At 36.1% G+C, this 24,699-nt stretch overlaps 1 protein-coding gene across 3 annotated transcripts in view; it reads right to left on the bottom strand.

Moving 5' to 3' along the window:
• Nucleotides 1-24,699, bottom strand: part of SKAP2 (src kinase associated phosphoprotein 2) — a 171,105-nt gene that overhangs the window by 121,639 nt on the left and 24,767 nt on the right. The window lies entirely within an intron of this gene.

Raw genomic sequence — 24,699 nt, 5'->3', positions numbered from 1 at the left:
TTAGAATGGCCAAAATTAACAAGACAGGAAACAACATGTGTTGGAGAGGATGTGGAGAAAGGGGAACCCTCCTACACTGTTGGTGGGAATGCAAGTTGGTGCAGCCACTTTGGAAAACAGTGTGGAGATTCCTCAAGAAATTAAAAATAGAACTTCCCTATAACCCTGCCATTGCACTCCTGGGTATTTACCCTAAAGATACAGATGTAGTGAAAAGAAGGGCCATCTGTACCCCAATGTTTATAGCAGCAATGGCCACGGTCACCAAACTGTGGAAAGAGCCAAGATGCCCTTCAACGGACGAATGGATAAGGAAGATGTGGTCCATATACACTATGGAGTATTATGCCTCCATCAGAAAGGATGAATATCCAACTTTTGTAGCAACATGAACAGGACTGGAAGAGATTATGCTGAGTGAAATAAGTCAAGCAGAGAGAGAGTCAAATATCATATGGTTTCACTTATTTGTGGAGCATAGCAAATAGCATGGAGGACAAGGGGAGATGGAGAGGAGAAGAGAGTTGAGGGAAATTGGAAGGGGAGGTGAACCATGAGAGACTATGGACTCTGAAAAGCAATATGAGGGTTTTGAAGGGGCAGGGGGTGGGAGGTTGGGGGAACCAGGTGGTGGGTATTACAGAGGGCATGGATTGCATGGAGCACTGGGTGTGGTGCAAAAACAATGAATACTGTTACGCTGAAAAAAAAAATTAATTAAAAAAAAAACTTGAAATCAAAATAAATTTAAAATTTAAAAAAGTCAAAAAAAACTAAGAAAATCTGAAGTAAATATGGGTTTTAGTGAGTAATGACGTAGTAAAATAATTCAAATTGCTTTAAGATCAACACAACCTTCTCCTTGTCAAATGTAATCATTTTTTCACTTCTCATCTCCAGTGACTGACCTCTCTGTTTCTTCTGTTATTCTCTAAATGTAAGCGGTCTCTTTCTTCTCTCTGACATTCTGCCATCCTAATTCCCCCTCAAACCACTCTCAACTCTATTGTGGCTTTTTCTTGCTTTCTCATTCAGACCCCCCGTTCTTACATTTCTATGTCTTCGATGCATTCACAGTGTAACCTCACATGTTAGAGATGGCTTCATGTTTTATACCTCTACTCCCACCTTCTCATCTTCTAACTTCATACCAGAGTTCCAAGATTCCAATGAGCATCTTTACCTGAATACGCTACAAACATCTGCATCACTTTTCCCATGCTCTACCAACAGTTCTACCCAACAACCCCATCACTGCCAAGAACTGTTTGTCCTTTCAAAGTTGGGCCTCCAGCACTTACAATAGAAATTACCGAGCAGAGTAGGTACTCTCTAAATGTTTGTCAAATGAATAAATGCCAAAATCAACTTCCTTGTCATCAGACCGAAACTGAGTTCTCTCTGATCCCCCCTTTTCCTATGTCCCTTACCTAGTCCATTCAGCTTCCTCTGACTTGTTTCTAAGATTTGACACTCTGTCCTCCAAAATCAAAATGCAAAAACCAGGACTTTTTCATCTTGGTTCTTATTTCAAGAGCCTCTCAGGTGGTGACCAGATCACTTGTATGTTTTCTCCATTGACAAACTGACAAAAACATCATATCAGCTTAACGTGTATGGCATAATGATTGACATACATAGAATGTGAAATGACCACCACAATAAATTATGTTAACATCCATCACCTCATACGGTTACAACAACAAAAAGAAAATGGCTTTTTTTCCCTTGTGATGAGAACTTTTAGGATCTAGTTTCTTGGCAACTTTCAAATATACCATACAGCAGTGTTAACTACAGTCCTCATGCTGTATATTATATCCCAGTACTTATTTACCTTTCAACTAGAAGTTTGTACCTTTTGACCATCTTCATCTAATTTCCTCACCATCTACCCCCTGCCTCTGATAACCACAAATCTGATCTCTTTTTCATACCTATCCTTGAAAAAGAAGGCCATTTAAACAATAACAACAACATAGGGGGTTCCTGGGTGGCTTAGTCAGTTGAGCATCAGACTCAATTTTGGCTGGGGTCATGATCTCAGGGTCCTGGGATTGAGCCCCACCCCGTCGGGTCCCTCATCAGTGTGGAGTCTGCTTGAGATTCTCTCCCTCTCCCTCCTCCCTTGCTGCTTATGCATATGCATGCACACTCTCTCAAAAACAACGACAACAACAACAACAATGGAATCCTATCATCTTGGAATTCTCTCATATAACTATATTTAAAAAGATTCATTTTTTTAAAGCAGATGAATAAAAGGCTACTTAAATGATTCAAATTTTACACCTGCAGATACTAACGAATTCTTTTTTTTTTTAAGATTTTATTTATTTGACACAGAGAGAGATCACAAGTAGGCAGAGAAGCAGACACAGAGAAAGAGGGGGACTCAGCCTCCCTGCTGAGCAGAGAGCCCAATGCAGGGTTCAATCCCAGAACCCTGGGATCATGACCTGAGCTGAAGGCAGAGGCTTTAACCCACTGAGCCACCCAGGCACCCCACAAATACTAATAAATTCTTGAAAGAAAATAGAGCTGTGGTGTGAGGAGCTCATGTTTCACTAATTGGAGTCAGATGCTAAAGTTCAAGTCCTGGTGTTTGGGAGGCAGGTTACATTGTACTAGGAACATGGATGCTGCAATTAGATAGATTCCGGTTCAAATCCTGGCTCTTCCACTTTAGGCAGTGTGATCATCCTCAATTTCCCTTTTCTTATTAGCAAAATGGTATAACACTTCTTTCATAAGGATATTATGAGGCCTCAAAAGTAATACATGGGGAATACCCAGCAGATGGCCTCCTATATACAAGTCTAATAAATGGTGCTAGTAGTGGTGGTGATACCATAATTTTGATATGTAACCTAGAGGGGCCAACTAACCATTAGAAGTCATAAATGTTCACCTGTAAGATAAGGAAATAGGATGCTAAGTGGGTTTCTAAGTCTCTTCCAGAACTAAAAAGATTGTAATTCCCACAGTTAGAAATCAAGAAACACAAATTCAACTTTTTTGAACTATCCGGAACTTAGATGTGCTGTTAAATTAAGACAACAGCAATCTCTTACTATAAAGTTTTCCAGATCCACAAAATCTGCATCGATTATCTCATTTGATCCTCAACCCCATGCAAACAGATATTATCCTCATGTTAATCTAACTAGAAAATGAACTTTAAAGAAGCTAAATTGTCCCACCAGGTCACAAAGCTAGTATCAGAAGTTTCATCTTCTGCTTGTCAGCATCCAAAACACATGTTTCTAAACACTCCAAGGATAGGTATTACTGTTCTAGAAAAGAAAGATCATAGGTTTGGTGAGGGTGGCGGGGAGAGAGACCTAAATTTCCACCACAGCTTCATCATTACTTGCTGTGTGGCTTTGGACAAATCACCTAATCTTTCTAGGCCAGAGGTTCTTCAATAATGTGTATGTACGTCACTGAAATTTATTCTGATATATTTCTAGAGAGACCTAAGGAAGCTACCTGCATATCGAAGTTTCCTTCTTTCTTTCTTTCTTTTTTTTAATCTGAGTATAGTTGACATACCATGTTGTATTATTTTCAGGTATAGAACAGTAATTAAACTTCTCCATACATGATGCTATCCTCTACTAAAAATGTAGCTATTTTCTATCACCATACAACACTATTACAGTATCAATGACTATTTTCCCTACACTGTGCCTTTTATTCCCATGACTCATTCATTCCATAACCAGAAGCCTGTATCTCCTTTACCCCTTCACCCATTTTGCTCACACACACCCCACCTTTGGCAACCATCAGCTTGTTCTCTGTATTTACAGGTGGATTCTGCTTTTTGCTGCTCTATTCTTTTTTTTTTTTCAAGATTCCACATATGAGTAAAATCATATGATATCTGTCTTTTTTAGCCTGACTTACTTCACTTAGCATAATACCCTCTAGATCAATCCATATTATGCAAATAGCAGGGTTTCAACATTATCTATGGCTGCATAATATCCCATTGTATATATATGTGAGTGTGTGCATACACACACACATACATTCACATACCACATCTTCTTATTCATTCCTCTGTCAATGGGCACTTAGGTTCCTTACATATTTGGAGGAAAAGATAGTCACTTCAATAAATGATATCAGGAAAACTATACAACTACATGCAGAAGAATGAAATTGGACCACTTTCTCACACCATTCATGACAATAAACTCAAAATGGATTAAAGACCTAAATGTGATGTGAAACCTGAAACCATAAAAATCCTAGAAGAGAACATAGGCAGTAATATCTCTGACATCAGCTGTACCAACATTTTCTAGGTGTGCTTCCTGGAAACAAGGAAAACAAAAGCAAAAAGAAACCACTGAACTGTATCAAAATAAGTATCCTTTGCACAGTGAAGGAAACCAACAATAAAACAAAAAGGCAACCTACTGAATGGGAGAAAATATTTACAAATGATATACTCAATAAGGAGTTAATATCCAAAATATATAAAGAAGTTATACAACTGAACACAAAAAAGCCCTAAAAATTAACAATCTTATTAAAAAGAGATCATTTCATTCTTCCAAAGAAGACCTACAGATGGCCAATAATCACATGAAAAGACACTCAACATCACTATGCACTGAAATACATGATGAAAACTTAATAAAATCATATCAACTCCCTCAACCCTACTCATTGCTCATTTCCTACTCTAGTATCCTTCCCTGGAAGAAGAGAACCAGAAACTTCTATTTGTCCCTGTTTCTCTTCTCCCCCAACAAACTGACCTATGTGCAAAAACTGAAGTCCTGAAGGACATCATTTTGTACATTACTTTGTACTTACAGTCACAAAGGCAGGTGGAGGGAAGAACATAGTTAATGATAAAATAGATCTTCCTATCCGCAGATGACAATTGTTATAAAATCCCACTAAGATAACTGCCTTTTACCATGTACCCCAACATAAGAAATCATTAATACGGAAGGTACATTGAGCAATAAATGCCACCTAATGATATGGACTAATAAATACTAGTAATTTTAATGTAGTAGGATTAGAGTTTTTAAAATGCCATTTTTACAACTATTTGCAAGAGAGTTTAGTAATTTAAAGAACATTTTCCTTAATACATCAAATTCCCATAATTTACCTTATAAATAAAATGTTCGTAAAAGCCATAATCTTAATTCCAATAACATCAAACTCACATCCTAACTTTGGCAATTTACTTGCAGGCATGTTAATTTTTAAACAATTCAAAACCATTCTTAAAAGTATTTTCCATTTCCTCCTGGAGGTCCAATTTGTTCTTAAAGGAATTGTTTCAAAGATGTTATCTGAAATTGCAAAGGGACAGCTGCTTGATACAATGGGGCATATTACTGCCTTGCAATATCAAATCACTCAGCCTCACTCCTTTTCCCTTTTTTGGGCTCTAGGTTGCCACTAAAGTGTCTATTTATTAGAAAGTAAATACAGTGATGGTCATATTATGCATATTGATATGCCCCAAGGTCCTTTTATTGGGAATTGAGAGTATTTGCCCATATACACTTTATGTCTGTGTTAATGTCTGCACTTGCTTTAACTTTCCCTAAATCCCAAAACATGTTTCAAGATCTGTTAACTGGAAAATTCACACCAATGCACTTTTTGCAGTTCATTTTAAATTATGGATACTCTCATATCTGTCGTGAAACTTATGAGACAAAAGTAGAAAAAACATGCCTTAAGTTGGAAAAAAAAAGTCTTATATTCTAAATATAACAAAAGAGAAGAATATAAAAAATTCAACCATATGTTAATCTTATATGTGCAATTTCATTTTACCGGGAATTAGGTCAACAATTTATACAAAAAAAATGTATTTAAATTCTATATATCAAAATACATGGGGTCAAATACTTTTCATATTATTGCTCAAAGGTATAGTAGGTATTTTTTGAATTATCAAAAAATAATGCAAGAATAAAATTAACATAATCTATGCTCATATCACTCATATCTTCCTTAAAATCTTGAACCTCAAGTCCTAACCATATACTTTGAATGAGAAAAGCCATAAAACCATGAAAGCAAAAACAAAAACCCCAAAAAACCTGTTTTTTCTGGTCCTCGCTTCCCCGGATCATAAAACTCAGATTGTCCTTCCCAAATTTATCTTTTCTCACTTGTTTCTTAAATACAGGGTTATAAATACCTTTGTCTTCTATTAAAGACACGTTTTCTTCTGCAGATTCATTTCTGTAGAAATACATTCTAAATTCTATACCCACATTGTATTTAAAATTTAAAATGTGACTTCCAATCTTGTGTAAAAATTAGTTCCTAAATTGGACAAAGCCATAGAACAACTCCACTAACATTAATTTTCCTTTCAATATTCCTAGTTAAATTTTCTCTAGCTTTAATTCTAGTTAGAAGATACAAACACCCAGAGTAGGAATACATGTACAAACATACACTGGGGTCAGAAATGATTTCCTATCATTGAACCTGCTGGGCAAAAAGTAACAGTATGCAATTGTATTCATGCTGTGTGAACCTTCTTGCTAATATGCATATTAAAATTCTAACCGTTGGGGTTTTCCATGCCTGTTTACACTATACATATATTTATTCTATACTTTTTCAAAAAATGTGATATGTAGGTGAAAATTTTTAAAGACAACAACAACAAAAATGGCTACAAGCCTGCTTGTATTAGAACCTCTTTTGTCTATCAATCAACAATAAAGTATTATTCTACCATCACAAAAGGAAAACCTTTGGAGGCAGTAGAGGACTATGGGTTGCGCAAATGTGCAGTTGCTAAGAAGCAAATATGCCTCTCTTCTAATCAAATAGCCCAGCTCAGCAATGCCGCTGGCTTGGGGCAAGAAGCAAATTCCACCAGCCACAAACTTAGAAACAGTCTTGAATTATTTGTTGCTGACCGCTGGCTGAACCCTTCCTGATGAGCACCATCACCATTAGCCACTACTCAGTGTATTCCATCAACCAATGGCAATAGCAGCATGCTACAGCTCAGGCTACAAGAAATTGATCAAACAGGGTAATGAGACTATTTCTTCACGGAGGTTATTTTAAATGAATATAAATATTTTCTTTCTACATAATTTGCCACAGAAAGGTCACTGAACTCTCCGTGATTCCAAAGAAAAATGTTCTACTGTCCCCTTTACATATTTGAGTTAAGATAAAAACAACAAACAATTCAGAGCATTTTTTGATATTAGGGTAAATTCTAACGAGCTGGCATTTGAGACAACAGATTAGCTGCAATATTTCAGCATCACATTAAGTTATCGCTAAGAACTGATCAAATGATGCTATCCTATAGAGATAAGACTAATCACGATTTACCAATTAAAAACATTTATAAGAGTACATTTTTGTTTAAAGAAAGCACAATTAATCTCTAATGTAGATGATTGTGAGAACATGAATCATATGTGTGCCTTCTTAGCTGAAGTTATTAAAATTTGATATAATTGTTGTAAATTATTTAGTGAAGAATTCATTTTTCTATAGCCCACCTCCTCCTGCTAGACAGTCGAATAAAATGCATGTTAACTATTCCAGTTAGCACATGAATCATTTCACTGACATCTGATTTAGCTCTTCTTACACAGTGACATTTATTGCTTCTTCTCTCTATATACTTAAACCCAAACAATTAAACAACTAGATTTAACATCACAACATGACCAAAGTACAGCAATTTAGCTATATATGTTTGACATAAAATGAAAATGTCCTACAGAATCCAGTTTTCTGTAGATTTTTAGTAGGTTTTAGTTTTTCAGTTTTTAGTGGATTTCTAGTATAGTGGTATTAAAATAATCCAAGCTAACTCATTGTTTAAGAACTTCAAGCACCCACATACCAATTAATAAGGATATGAAATAAATATTTCTAACATATTAGTATCCTGTCATTATTATAACTGATGTAGATTAATAACATCTAATATAAACTCGGCAGAAACATTTTTATATGAATGAGCTCCTCTAAAACTTTCTAAAAGAGGTACCTTGTTTCAAAAATGAATGCAATCTACTATGATAAATAGTTGTTAAAATGAACTGCTTTATGCATAGCTGCTTTTAAGAATTTAAGCAATAAATTTTTACTTATAATCTTTAGAAACAAATAGGTCAAATCAAATAATTCATTGCTTTCATCAAAAGTGTGTCATTTCATAGGTAATATGAAAGAAACTGCCTAAGTGTATAGAATTGCTTCAGCAATTTTTAAAATTTTTTTTAATTACTTAAACTCAGAAAGTGCTTTTTCACAACTATTCCCTTAAATTGTTTATGGATGTTATTAGGCATCACAGTAAAACCACTTCATCCACAAAATGAAACACAAGGTATACACAAATGGTCATTTTTTTAATGGCAGAAAGTTCGCTAGATATTAGAAGGTTATCTTTGCCACTGATAGGGATTTCTAAATATTCATTCCTGGGAAATGACAGCAACCATAACAGGGTTTCAAATAAACATTGAAATAATTTTTAAACAGAGATGCAAAGCTTTGAATGAAACAAACAAACAAAACCCCACAATTAGCTTTAAATTAATCTCTCTTCAAAGGGAGGGCTGTTGAAGAACTAGCTAGAACACAACACAGGGTGGGGAATCTCAAGGATGACACACTGTATTCGCTTAGGTACATTCCATTCTTTCTTCGACAAAATTCTACCATGCTCTCATAAATGGCTAAAGAAGAGTCTCTAAATAAAAATTAATAATTAGTTAGGAGAAAATTAGGATCAAGTCGCAAGAAACATCCCATCCGCTGTCTAGCAATATGACAAATTCAGCGGCTACCACAAAGAACCAGTATAACTGCTGGTGCCAAGGAGCCAGATGGTACTGCTGGAAAAAATTAAGTCTACAGATTGGCAGCTCGACCCTGTGATTATTGCCCAGGGGAGGACAAAGTGGAAGAGGAGCGGGAGGTTCAGGATGATGGGGATAAATCAATTACCAACTCACTACATCCTTCCTATCATACCCTAATAGCGGATTTAAAATACCATACCAGTGAATTGTTCAAGGTTTAAATAGTCCCAATATTACTAGGGAATGATAAGCTAATAGGTAGTGAAAGTAAAGGATAATCTCTGTCTTCCCTCACAGGCCCCAGCAGAGGACTCGAAAACCTGATACGACTGCGTAAGATCCACACGCAATAGGTACTAGGGTATTTTACTTACAGCTTTGTTGTGAAAAATAAAGCTATCGTTTTTTTTCCTATTTTTTTCTTTTGCTTTTCATTCACTGATGGCATGTGTTAAACTTCTAGACCATTTTCCAGAAAGAGAATTATGGGTAGATAATGGTTACACATATTATGGTCTCATGACTAAACAAATGACTTACACGTTTAATAAAAAAAAATTTTTTTTCATTTACATTTTGTGCACACAAAAAAGGTACCTCCCACTCCGTGATAACTACAGAATGCCAAAGAAACAATAACATCTCAAGATTGGTTCAAAGTCAAATCATGGTAGGAGAAAGATAATGTACATTTTTTTATGTGATTATGAGACATTTAGTATGAGTTTTAGTCATACTTTTAAAATGTAAGATGGTTACACATTTAGCAGTGACTGGCAAAGTTTATTCTGAGGGAGAATTTGGAGGGTTTATTACCACTTTTTCTTGGCCTACCATGGCCTATGAATGTATTCAGCTGTTTTGTATTACTCTCGCTTAAGTCGGTAGAAAAGTAAGATAAGAAAATTAAGAATATTAAGATACTAAAGATAAAAAATTCAGAGTATTGATTTTTTTAAATCCTAAGAATATGTAATTTTACAATATAAATTTGTGTCAATTCATTTAATACATGAGCAATTACATTGACAGATGGACACTGGATGTAGTTTAAAAACCAATCAGCAACAGATTAATTAGGTTTCATTAATAAATAAATATGATAAGACAAAAAAGTTTTTGGTGAATTAGTTTCTAAGTATGAAAAGCAAGGACTGAATTTACAAGGCTTTCAGAAAAGGATTAATCAAATCAGTAGTATACACACTAATTTGATCGATGTTCACCGAAACCTTTTCCAATACATTTTCTAGCATATTGCAGAAGGACAGGAAATGAATTGCTAACATGAGCTGCTCAATGCACTACTGAATCCCTGTTGTGGGTACTGACAGCCACAGCAATGGAAAAATTAATCTCTGAGGATATGCTTTATCTAAACTATACCTAACTCACTTTTCCTTATCTAACTAAAATTGTGTATGTATACTTCAAATGGCTTGTTTCAAATGCTGTTATAAAACTTAAAATGGACATCAGCATTTCAACTTCTTAGGACACATTCCCTCACCATAATTTTGGGATAAATAGCTGTTCAACCTTCATATTTCTGGACTAAATAACCGACTAGCAGTGTTTTTATAGTCCCAGAGGAATACAGCTAGTTTACAGAAGTGCCTGTGTTCACACACTGTATTAAAATGTATTTTAATGTTGGATGAAAATCAGATAGAACAGAGAGTACTGTAGAGGATTTAAAATAATGTCAACAGAGAAGAAATAGTTCATAATACCAGACACTTCATAAAAGCTCAATGGGTAGTAAAACAGAGCAAGAAAAAATATATTGAGGAACAATTTTAACTAAAGGAGCTACTCTTAAATAGAATTCAAGTATTATGCATATAAAGAACAACACTAACTTATATTTCATATATTTCTACCATCTAAAGGACAACTTTACAGATATTAATATCAGAATTCTAGGTGATTAAATTCAAGACAACAATAGTTTAAGACATTTTATTTAATCATGAAACATGTAATCACATGATATAGATTTATTTCTTTTAAAAAGAATCAAATATTTGAGAACCTGATTTTTAAAATAGGAAATTATTATCTCAAAAAATAATTCTCCCTTTTACAAATAGGAACCACTAACAAGCTCTCTTAAAAGTTACCTCCTAGTACATTTTAAATGAACTTGATTTATAAAATGTTGTCTTAATATATAACTCAATAGTGACCATATATCTTGGTTTTTCTGGTCATCAAGTATGCAAATACCCAACCAAAGAATGAAGTCATTTAGAGCTTCAAAATTATACACATTTTGATTGCAGTGCTATCTCTCTGTCAAAATAATCCTATTAATGATTCTTAGGGTTAAGGCTCATTTTGATCAAATTCGTATGCTGTTGTTTCATTACTTCCCTATTATCCACAGAGACAGGAAGCTAAATACAATTCACCCAAATAAAAAAGAAACAGATCACTGAAATTTAACACAGATTGTGACATGTGTGAACCACCACATTAAAGTGCCTGCCGTATTCATAGTAAAAAGTTGAATATTAAATCATAAAATCAATCCTAGAGCTATCAACTCATCTTTTAGTTGTTTAACAATATGACAAGATTAAATGAAATATTATTGAACACAATGTAAACTACCTAGGCTCAAACACAGGTTAAATTCCAGGCAACTTTGCAGTGTACACAAATATTGAATCATTACATTGTGCACTTGAAACTAATATAATGTTTAATGTTAATCATACTTCAATTTTTAAAAATTCTGAAGAAAAAAATATATTAAAACCAGGTTAACCATCCAATCCTGTGGTCATCTTATGACACTGTAACAGCCAAAAGCTAACAATGGGCAAGTCCTATGTTAGGCAGTCATTTATCTTTACAAAAATCCTGAGATGCTACAAGTATCCCTATTTTTAACAAGTAAGAAACTAAGGCTTAGAAAGAAGCTAATTTTTCCAAGTCGTAATGTCAAACCAGGACTGAACCCAGGTATATGTGATGTCATAGTCTGTGCACTTAACTACAACAGTACAATTTGATCCTTGATGTAATAAAGTACAACATTTATCCTCTTTAAAGCCCTTCAAAATTTAGTTTTCAGTTACTAGAAGTACATCCGGTTTGCCCTGAATATTGTTTAATATTGTTTAAGCAGCCAAGGAAAAACATAGTTCAAAAACACGATGCCTGAATTACAAGAAAGAAAATAATTAGACAATAAAAACAAACAGAAGAAAAGCCTAAGAACGAACCAGGATTCAAATGAATGCCAAAGAAAATTATCAAGATAAAATGTATCCCCATATCTATATAATCATACTGAGAAAAGAAAGTAATTAATGGCTTCTATAATTCTGTAAATTAGGATCACATGTTTAGAAGCAGAAGCGGCAAGTCTCCTGGTTTACCTGTGAGAAAAGCTGAAACAGTTGTCTCTATTCTGAACCCCCTGGGCTATCTCCTTCCACGATCTCTGGCAAGTCTTATCTTTCTCATGACACTCAACATGTTTAGGCAAATAAATCAATAATTCTCCATATCTCTACCCCGTATCACAGACTCCCTCTGAAATATCTTTGACTGAATTTTTCAATACTCCCTCAAGTTCAACAGACTTGATCTTTCTAATCCACTTTCCCATTTTCTTTACAGATGGTATCACCTCCTCAAGAAAAGAATCTGAGTGTCACAGTTCGCCTTAGGTCTAATCACAAAGTCTACCTTTGGTTCTTCCCTATGTTTCCTCTCTGAACTTCTCCTTTGCCCTTTGTCTTCACCCTCAAGGGGACCACAAGCCTTCAGCCAGGTCTTTCTCAGGCTTGTACTCCTCAGAAGTGTACCAATCCCTGTCTCCTTCCTCCACCTCCAGCTCCCGACTATATTTTTCCTTGTCTTAAGATACATTCCTATCTCTACTTGCTTAATCCACTATCTACTTGATTTCTCCATTATTATCTTAGCTGTATATGACAACTGATGAGCCAAAGCAGTAAATAGAAGAGATAAGCCATTGGTCCTCAACTACCCAACTACCCAAGGGTCTTTGAATTGGGATAAAACTAGAATTATTTTTCTAAGGAAAATTTAGTCTGCCTCTGGCCCAAATCCCTTAGCCCACTTTTACATAAAGGTATGTTGGTCTTCTGTGTAGGTGCGTATCCTTGACAAGCTCCTCATCTTCTTAAGACAACATCAATGCTACCTCTCATTCTGCTGGCTAAAAAGATATATCTACAAGTAACTCACAATAACCACACTCCAAGTAGTAGTTAAAGAATATATGCTGGGGTGCCTGGCTGGCTCAGTTGGTAGAGTGTAGGATTCTTGATCTTGGTATTGCAAGTTCAAGCCCCAGGTTGTATGTAAAGATTATTTAAAAACAGAATCTCAAAAAAAAAAAAAAAAGAATATATCCTAAATTTCTCTGCAGTCCAGTATCATTCTAAGAAATATTATATTTGAACAGAGGTAAAAAATGTACAGCTTAGCTATTCTAATTCAGGTGTCAAAAATGAAATCTCTCCAGTCACCAAAAAAGTATGTGAAAGAGACCAGAACTGGGAGGGAACAGAGTGGTATGGAATACAAATTGGAAAGAGATGGTGCATCTAAAAGGAATAATAAACACCATTTGAGTCCAGTGTTGCCAGCTTGTCCAATTTTTCCAAAGAAGGCAGAAATAGGAATTTTTCTCGGTTAGTAGGAATTTTCCAAAAAAACTAAATACTGAATTGGCCAAAGAAAATACATTGATAGGCCCAGTTTGGAAATTGAGACTTCTGTTCTTGGTACTTTACATGCTATCTTAATTTTAAACTAATCTATCAGGGAGTTATATATGTGAACCAGGGTAGACAAACATTTTCAGTAAAGTATCAGACAGAAAATATTCTAGGCTTTGAGGAACATATGGTCTCTGTTATAACTACTTACTGTGGCTGATACAGCATAAAAACAATGATAGATAGTATATCAACAAATGGGTGTGGCTGTATTTCAGTAAAATATTATTCATAAAAATAACAGCAGGTCATATTTTCCCCTTGAACTGTAGAGTGCCAACCTCTACTCTGGACTATTATTTTGGCTCCATATAAAATGAGTTGACCTAAACTGTGTTTTGGCATTACACTGTATACCTATGTTGATAGACCTTTTAAGGAAGAACTCCAAAGTATCACTGAAATATTAGGGAAGGTTTAATTTATCACATCATATGGCAATCTTTTTTTAGCCTCTTTGAAATTTCTGGGGTTCTAGTGTTAGTAAGACCTGTACTACTTTTAGATATCTTATTTATTTTGATATCATCAAAGATAGTGTCAGTCATGCATCTGATCAGTTTTCCCTCTTTGCATTGGTTGCTAGAGAGCTAAGGGCCAAAGTAAGGATTGGTCTCTGGCAGAAGTCTGGAGTATGAATAGTAGGCATTCGAGATATAAACACTAATCCTAGTTTCACTTTGTTTTTCCCAACTATCCTTCTCCTCCCTGTGCCTGATTTCCTAACTTGTCTTATATTTAACCTTTCTGTAATATGTTTATCGTTGGTAACTGCGTCTATATTTTTGGTAAAACAATACAAATTAGAACAAAATAATAAAAATAAGAAACAGGTTTATTAAGGACAAATTAAATTCAAACAACCTAAAAATTTAATTTTTGTTGAGCTGTATATATAATCCTACTTTTTTATATATATTGTAAAAAGTAGGTAATTGTTGGGGTACCTGGGTGGCTCAGCTGCTTAAGCATTTGCCTTTGGCCCAGGTCCTAATGTCCTGGGATGGAGCCCCCTGGCCCCCACATCGTTGGGCCCCCTGCTCAGCTGGGAGTCTGCTTTTCCATTTCATTTCGCCCTTCCCCACAGCTCCTGTTCTTTCTCTCTCTTTCTCTCAAATAAATAATCTTAAAAAAAAAAAAACTAAGTGATTGTTTTACCTACTTAATCCTTTATTTGTAATATTTTATATTTTTCAAATTTGTAAGCCTATATATTTTTAATAGTTTTTTTCATCTATTTAATCCTTTCTACACATACACTACTAAAAAGAGATAAAGAACAGGACAGCCAAAGAGCAAACAGTTTAAAAGCAAAACATAAAAAAAATTTCACTAACAGGAAAATCAGCCCTAAAGAAAGTTTGGAAATTAAAAAAGAAAAGGTTCACCACTCTGGACAGTTACCCTTAACATTTTTTTTTTGCCTCCAGTTCTTCTCTCTATAAGACAATTCAAAGTTAGCAAGCTAAATAGTGATTTTAACCTACCACTTTAATGACATTCCCCTCCTCTAACCAGCTATCTACTGTTGACTATGTGTCTAAGAATATTGTCTACCCCAACCCTTCACATTCCTACCTCCCTACACCTGCATATACAGCACTGAAGTTTAGTCATACCTTCAGAATATCCTACCTTGTAATAGGTATCTGGCTTTGCCTGCCCTGACTTGCTTCTCTCCGTCAGTCAAATCATCTTAATTTTCCTTTGGAGAATGACACTTCTCCCAATCTCCATGTAGTTTGGGTGGGAATGACCTCACTCCCTACCTGTCAACTCTTTTGGGGGCATGTGACCCAGTTCTGGCCAACTGCAGCACCTCACCCCTACATCCCCCACCTCTCACCCCCTACCCAGACCACAGTGATTGATTCAGAATAAGCACGACCCAAACCAGGGACTTCTGTTACAACTACTCAGAGATCTCTCTTTCCAGTACGGTTGCTCAGCTGACAGAAAATAAGCAGGAAGCTGCCAGTGGCTGGTGGCCATCATAAAGGAAGCTACATATAGGAAGCAGGATGTGAGTGAGAATGCTCATTACAGTTTGAAAGCTCACCTGGATCCAGGTGGACATGAAGCGAGACCCCAACTCTACCCCTCTCTCATAGGTAAACCAATAAATTCCCTTCTGCTTTTTGCTTAAACCAGTTAGAGGGGCACCTGGGTGGCTCAGTCAGTTAAGTGTCCAACTCTCAGTCGGTTAAGTATCCGACTCTTGACTTCAGCTCAGGTCTTGAGCTCAGGGTCTCGAGTTTAAGCCCTGCATCAGGCTCCATGCTGGGCATGCTGGGCATGGAGCCTACTTAAAAAAAATAAAATAAAATGTGCTTAAACCAGTTTGAGCTGGGCTTCTATCCCACGCACTGAAAGACTTTGAACCAATGCATCCCTTTACCAGGCTGTTTCACAAACCAGAAAAGCTCCTCCCTCCAAGTTCCACATATCAGAAGCCTCCTTGTTCTCCCAGACCTGGCTGGAGTGCCGTCTCCATGAGACTATCGTCATTCCGATCCTAATGATTATCTTTTCTCTCCTGCTATTTGTCTTGCAGCAGTGATTATACCAATCTGCCTTGAATTCGAGCTGATATTTACATCTTTCTTTCTTCTACTAATCCATAAGATCCTAAAGGCAATGACATGTCTTATTAATCATTTTATTTCCCTCAGTCTAACAAAACAAACAGTAAGATCTGTTGAATTAAACTTTTATACCATCTAGCACTCTACCTAAAACATACAACACTGTTACTCTTTCTTCCTACTTTTATTTTTAAAAAATCAATTCTTCACCTCCTATAAGACCCATTTTCTTTCAGCAAAGAAATCCTATTCTAACCATATTAGAGGCTTATAGCATACATAAATCCCAGGATACCAATACCAAAACAAGTCCTATTCAATGAAAGAAATATATATGTGTTTCTTTGTCCCCATTACAAGAATTTTATTATTTTTTATATTAAAATATTATTTTTATTAACCTCCTTTCATGTTGAAGTGATAGGCATGTTCGAAATAGTAAAGCTTAGAGCTGGTATTAAAAAGTGAGGAGAAGCTTCTAAAGACACTTGAACAAAATGACACAAAAGCACATCTCTGAGATGATATTACTTTTCTGACAGAGTCTTTAAGATGACACTATCTGTTTCTGCTCTTTAGGCACGGAAAAGAACCAGACAGTATTCAAGCTACATTAGCATTTTCCCTGGTTATTCCAACTGCAAAGCTTCGAGGCTGCACCATTGCTTCACAACACCTGAACTTGGAGAATGCTCGCAGGACTTGCACAAGAAAAAGTAGAACTAAATATCTGATGATGATAGTGGGACTTGTGAGTACATTTGACAAGAAATACCGAATTAGAATCCCTAAAATTTCTCCACAGTGAAAACGAGTCTAACAATTAAATTAAACATGACTATGAATGTAGATGAAGATACAAGAAAGATACAGGGCTCCCGAGAAAACAACCAAAAATAAAAAATTAAGAGTCCTGAGACTACTGTAATTCATTCTCTCTCCGACTCTAGATCAGTGCTTGTAGCTGAGGTGAAGTTTTTCTCACCAAAGCATGACAAATTATACTGTGGAAATAAGAAAGAAAGAAGAAAGGAAGGGAGGAAGGAAGGAAGAGTTACTAGGAAAAATAATGGCCACGTACGTGGATAATGCAGAATGTCAAAACGCGATAAACATTTCTAAGCTCTTACTCTGAATTTCTGCTCTGTTGTTGTTGCAGACCAGTAACAAAGGGATCACAGACCCAGATCAGTCTAGAGACTACACATTGAGTAGCACTCCTTGGATAATTCACACAGCTTCCTAGTGTCTCAGTTCCCTTATCCGGCAAGACTGCTCAGTTTGCACGGAGAGGAAGACGGTGGGGGGGGCGGGTGGCGAGGCAGGGCTGGGAGAGGAATCCTTACAGAAGAGAAGAGATGAGTTCAAAGAAACAAACCAACTTTTCCTTTAGCCAATAATAGTAACCATTTCTCCAGCAATGATCCCAGCACCCCTTAAATCCTGCCCCTGTAACTACACATTGAAAAAGAAAATTAACAAAAAGCCAGTAAATGAACAAAACATCTGCTTTGATTCCATGTTCTCTGAAACAACTCGTTAAAGTGAAATGAAAGTGACATGAAAGAAGATCCATGCGATTATACATTTGTATTTGTGATACAACAAATACATATTGCTAGAAATGAAGGAAGAAAGTAACGCAACAATACAATCCTTTTTTTAAAGGATGTTAAGGATGTTAAAGGCTGCAGAATTCAAGAGTTCACTGAGCTGAAAAGGCACAGCAAGAAAATTACTTTTTGCTATTTGCACAATTTTTAAAATATGCATTAAGTAACAATAACATAAAAGGTGAGCTAGAATATGCCTCTGTTTTAACTAGTATATTAATCTCATAACTCTTTAGAGTAAAAGAACTCAGTGTTTTAAAAAATAATTTAGCTTTGAGTTAAGAACACTTCTTTAGTTAGGTAAAGACTTCTTAAACATGACAGCAAAAGCACAGGCAACAAAAGAAAAAACAGACAAATTGGACTTCACCAAAGTTAAAAACTCCTGTGTTTCAAAGGACAGCATCCAGAAAGTGAAATTGACACAGAACTGGGGAAAATATTCACAAATTATCTATCTAATAAGAGACTAGTGGCTAGAATATATAAAGTACTCCTAGAACTTAAAAAGACAGCCTAATTGGAAAATGAGAAAAGGTTTTGAGTAGGCATTCTCTGAAGACGATACACAAATGGTCAATATGTACATGAAAAGATGATCAACATCCTTAGTCATTAGAGAAATGCAAATCAAAACCAGAATGAGACAGCACCTAATACCCACTAGGATGACTAAAGCAAAGACATACAATAACAAGAGTTGAAGAGGATGGGGAGAAATGGAAACCTTCTCACATTGCTTATAGACATGCAAGATGGTATAACACTCTGGTAAACAGTTTGACAATACCTCAAAAAGTGAAACTTTCTGGTACCACAGGACCCAGCAATTCCTAAGTATATACCTGGGAGAAATGAAAACATATTCATTCACATAAAAACTTACACACACATGTTCATAGCAGTATTATTAATGATAGCCAAAAAAAGAAACTCAAAACTCTATTAACTGATGAATGGACAAACAAAATACGGTATATCCACACCACTGAAGTATTATCGGGCTATAAAAAGGAGTGAAGTACTGACAGGAGCTACCATACAGATGAACTTCAAAAACATCATACTAAGTAAAAGAAGCCAGACACAGAAGGCCACATATTTTGTGATTCCATTTAAATAAATGTCTAGATTAGGCAAATCTACACATATAGAAAGTAGATTCATGGCTGCTTAGGCCCATGGGCATGGGGGAACAAGGGGTAAATGGGGAGTATCTGCTTAGAAATAGGATTTCTCTTTTGTGACAATGAAATGTTCTAAAATTGATTGGAGTGATACTTGCACAGCTCTGTTAACTTACTTAAAACTACTGAATTGTATACTTTAATGGGTAAATTCTATGGTCATGTTAATTATAGCTCAATAATATTACTTTTTTAAAAACAGAATACTTTAAGAATCTTAGATTCTGCCCCAAAACTTGCTGATGGACTCTATAAAATCAGTCATCCCTTTTAATTTAATAATCATGTATCTTCTCAAAAGTCATAATTTTAGGATTAATAAAGAAATTGACTCAATCTCAGCTACAATTCTGTATTGCAAGTTACTACTCATATATAAGCAAAAAGCCCCTCAAAAAAATAATGTACTCAAGTTGATTCTTATGCCCTTCTTACAGAGACATTTTCTTTAATAGTATCTATATAATTTTTTTAAGATTTATTTGACAGAGATCACAAGTAGGCAGAGAGGCAGGCAGAGAGAGAGAGGGGGAAGCAGGCTCCCTGATGAGCAGAGAGCCCAATGAGGGGCTCAATCCCAAGACTCTGGGATCATTATCAGAGCCGAAGGCAGAAGCTTAATCCACTAAACTACCCAGGCACCCCTCTATATATATATATATTTTTTTTAAGATTTTATCTATTTTTTTGACAGAGAGAGCAAGAAGGCACAAGCAGAGGGAGCAGCAGAGGGAGAGGGAGAAGCAGGCTCTCCACTGAGCAGGGTGCCTGACACAGCTCCATCCCAGGACCCTGGGATCATGACCTGAGCTGAAGGAAGACACTTAACTAAATCAGCCACCCAAGCACCCCAGTATCTGTATTATTTTTAAATCTACAGCATTTGTATCCCATTTTCCTTGAAGTACTGAAGTAAGGACCCTGAAATTCACTCTCAATTTTGAAAAAAAATGCTGATAAGCAGATACCAAAGACTGTATAATCTTTGTAAAAATTTAAAAAACAATTTTTGCCTTAATCCACTCTGTGTCTATTTATTAACAGAGCATTTATTTGTTCTTAGTGAATCTGCAGCCTTATATGAGTGGTGTGTGCTACGCTTTCTGTTTGGACATGTATGGTCTTTAACCGTATACCACTGGACTCTGAAATAAGAATAATGAGATAATGATTGGTACACTTGTTTCCTAATAATTTCAGGCCACTTTTTTCCCCACTGTTTTTTTCCAGGTATAGCTTTATGAATCTTCCAATATAGTTAAAATTTATTCAAATATTCTCATGAGTTTGCAAGTTTTTTAGTCACTTACTATTGAGTTCATGTATAAAATGAGTGACTCCCTCCATGGGCTACAGGTGCCTATCTACAAAACTTTCCCAAGTGTAATATTTCTTTATTCTCATATTCTCATTATCAGCTCAATGGAGAAAAGCTGAGGCGCAGAGAGGTAGAAGGGTTCCCAGCAAAGGCATGATCCATTTATTACAGAAAACTAAACTAGTAACTGTTTTCAACACAGAGTACTCAATTCAAACAACGATCATCTACCATGAATCTCTAAAACTTCCAACTGAAAATCCTACAAAATCCAGTAAAATATATGAGTTAAACAATACAAAAGACAGACAACACCTCAGGCACACAGCTGTGTCAAACACAGAAAGAAACACTTAGCCAAGGCAATCCTTAGATAAACAGGCTGGACAGCTATAATACCTTGCATTTAACAAGTCCTTACTATGGGCCAGGAAGTGTTCTAAGCTCTGTGTAGGCTTATCCTACTTAATCCTCATAACAGCCATAGGACATGGGTGGTTACTATCCTCAGTTTCTTAGATGAGGAAACTCAAATAGCTCAAACAACTTTGCTGGAGGTCACAGAGATGAAAAACAAAGCCAGTACTCTAACCCAGACAGTATGATGACAGAAGCTGTTCTCAACCGCTGTGCTGCATTTTTAGGGTGACTGGGTTATATCTCATCCTATACCTGCCCCCCAAAAGAATGAAACTAGAAAGAGAAGTCCAAGAGAAGGCTCACTTAAGCTCTATCCCCATATATCTGGATAATTACCAGAGAGATTACCAGATAATTACCAAATAATTACCAGGTAGACTGGATGTTCACTGTTACCTCAAACTCAAATGTTCAGACCCAAACTTACCAACATTTACAATTCCCTCCCACCTTGTTCTTCTCAGTCGATTCCTCCAATCATCCAATTTAGAATTTTGTAATTATCTTTGGCTTCTCTCTTTTTAAAATTCTGCACATATCCACTTACCATGTCCTGTGTGTTCTCCCTCAGATTTATCTTTTCCTTTCCAGTTTCACTATCCTTGTCTAGCCTCTGTTCAGCTCACATCTGGCTTAATGGAATAGCCTCTTCCTTCACAGACTACAGGTTTTCATCCCTTTCAACCCATCTATATCCCACAACTAGCTAAATGCTTCTAAAATACTGTCTGTTGTTAACATTCCATTGCTCAAAAAGCTTAAAATGGATATTCATTTTGCTTACCAATTCAACTCCTCATGATGCCATTTAAAGTCCGCAATAACTAATTCTCCCTTGCCTAAAATAATGGGATTCTCTGTGAAGAAATAAAAACAAATTCACAAAGATAGGGCCTTAGCCAGAGTAACTCATTTAGTGGCCATATTAGGACCTGAGGTGAAAACCAGGGCTTGCTGTGTGCTACCTCTGTCCATCCACATCTCCCAATCCCCTTCAAGCTCTCTAAGCCATGTTGGCCTTTGCACAGTTCTTCAAAGGACACTAATTTCCAGCCCCGTTTCCTATTGTCTCCACTTTCTCAGCTTATCTGAAAAGCATTCTCCCCTCTGTTCTTTATTTTTTTTTAAGATTTTTTTAAAAATTTTATTTATTTGACAGAGATCACAAGTAGGCAGAGAAGCAGGTAGAGAGAGAGGAAGGGAAGCAGGCTCCCTGCGGAACAGAGAGCCCGATGTGGGGCTTGATCCCAGGACCCTGATATCATGACCTGAGCCAAAGCCAGAGGCTTTAACCCACTGAGCTACCCAGGCGCCCCTCTCCCCTCCATTCTTTACCAATTAAAACTTTACCTACCCTTGTTAAGTTCTGATTCAAATTCCAATTTTTTCCATACAACATTCACAGAGACCAGTCTGCAATCACTTCTTCCTTTTCTGACCTCCTAGGGTATTTGGTGTCAAAGCCATGCATTTCTGTGTTTGAACAAAGCTGATGAAGTTTCCAAATACGAGATATAATAGTATATTTTACATATATAAATATGTTACATATTTTATATGTATAAATGTATAATATTTGTTATTAACTTATAAATGGTTTATTATTATAAATTATTTATTAGTATTTAGTATTAAATCATAAATTATTAAATATATTAAATTATAAATTTATATATAAATATATAAAGTTTTTATATAATAAATTTATACATAATAAAAATTTATATATAAATATATTCATATTACAATAAAACTAAAATTTTTTTAAAGATTTTATTTTTTTGACAGAGATCTAAGTAGGCAGAGAGGCAGGCAGAGAGAGAGGGGGAAGCAGGCTTCCCGCTGAGCAGAGAGCCTGATGCGGGGCTCGATCCCAGGACCCTGGGATCATGACCTAAGCTAAAGGTAGAGGCTTAACCCACTGAACCACCCAGATGCCCCTAAAACTAAAATTTTTTTATGGAAAAGGACAGTTCCTTTCCCCTGTTTATAGCATCTAGGTTCTTCTAGAAAGCTAGCATTCACGCTAATGAATATCTAAGATTTGAATGACACTTTCTGGACTACCTTCGACCTGTAGACTGGGAACATACTTCTTCCCCAAGGAATGACTTCAGCAGGTCAGTTGTGAAAATGCTTTAGGACAAACAAATTCTGTATTATTAGGATAACAGACATGCAAAAGCAAAGGCACCACCGGCAAGCTACCTAAACTATTTGACTGGATCCTTCACTCAGAAACATGAAGCAATAACCAAGGCTTCCAGACATTTGAGGAAAACTATTAGCAGGAAGGAAAAGGACCAAGGTTTAAAACCTAACTCCCAGACAAAGCACAATCAACTTAGAGAATCAAATACAAATGTTACAGACTTTAACAATGCAAAAATAATTTAATTATGCAAACTGGAATTGAAGAAGGAGAAGAGAGATAGAAGAAAGGTTAGGGTCACAAATTTCCTGAAATTTTATAACAAAGAGTCAATTCGTACTTCTGGAGTTCGGCACAAACCTTTTACAAAATAAGAACATTATTTGAGTCAAAAGCAAATACAATAAAAACTAAAAATAAAATTAAAAACCAGGAGGCAGAAGTGGGAGAGGAGTTTTGAAGACTCATTGTCATGAAGGGAATCAACAGATACTGCTTAAGGTTAAGCAAATGAGTATACTATTATATTATTCTACAGAAGCACAACATCCAGTGTTGTTATGGTAACTACAGAAGACACTGGAACATGTGGCTACTTGGGGAATAGAGAGGTTAGGGTGGGGTGAAAAAGAAGGCTTTTACTTTTATTGCATATCCTTCTGTTCTTTTTCAACCATATGCATGTCTCTTGTAATGAGAAGGAAAAACTCGTCTAATTCTTTAAGTAGCATGGCACAGAGGGACCGAAGAAATTGAAGTTTGCTACTTAAGAGTTGGATGTTCTGGCCAAGAGACCAAAACCTTACTGAGTCTCCATTTCTACAACAAAATGGGGAAAATGTCTCCCACACAGGGTCTTTCTGAGGCCACTAAAGGAATATGCATGAAAGAAACTAGTTCAGAGCCAGACAAATTTCTCAATAAATATTAATGTATTTCTTCCTTGAAGATGCTACCCCGGCCACCAGCACAGTCACCTCTAAGGAAGAAAGAAGTGGAATCCTTTAGAATCCTTTAGAATCCTATGCAGGTTGGCATGCCTTACTCTGAAATAAATTTGATCAGTCCACTGTCTTTTTTTTTTTTTCCTTAAGATTTTATTTTTAAGTTTTCTCTATACCCATTGTGGGGCTCAAACTTACAACCCCAAGATCAAGAGTCATATGCTCTACCAACTAAGCCAGCCGGTACTCCTGTCAGTCCACTGTCTTGAAGAACCTTTGCTTTTTGATTTCTAAACTCTAAATTCACCCTTTAGCTCAGGCTACAAACAGGAGAAACAACTGAAAACAGGAAGCCATATATTGCAACTTCTCCAAACTCAGAGACAGCAAGGAAGAAAAGCCAGGTGCGTGCCTAAGTCTTGGGAAATACAGTACTCTGCGAGAGCCAAAAACACCTTTACCCTCCACCTGGCGCTGACACGTGAAGGTCTGTGAGTGGGGCCCATATTCCCCTGGGTTAAAGCATTGCCTTTATAAACATGCAGTTACTGATGAAAATCCAGTTTTTGGACTTTGGCTCCAAATGTTCTTTTCAGCACCTTTTCCCACTCTCTCTCCAGAAAACTTCAGGAGCCATGTAAAACTCACTTAAATAAATGTCCCCAACCCCTGCTCCACAACTGACTCCACAACCTCTCAGAATATAGGCATAAAGTTTATGTTTTGGTTAATTCAATATAATGCGAAAACATATGGCTGACTCAGTCAACAGACTAGAGAGGAAAACCAATGAAGCCAGTTTTTTGCCTAGGTACAGACCGAATTAACTGAACAGTGTAACACATCCTAGTTACCATTTTTGGAATCTGCC

The sequence above is a fragment of the Mustela erminea genome, chromosome 11 (genome assembly GCF_009829155.1).
Source record: "Mustela erminea isolate mMusErm1 chromosome 11, mMusErm1.Pri, whole genome shotgun sequence".
In the NCBI taxonomy this organism is placed as follows: domain Eukaryota; kingdom Metazoa; phylum Chordata; class Mammalia; order Carnivora; family Mustelidae; genus Mustela; species Mustela erminea.
Note: the sequence above shows the minus strand (reverse complement) of the source record. Positions and strands in the feature narration are given on the sequence as shown.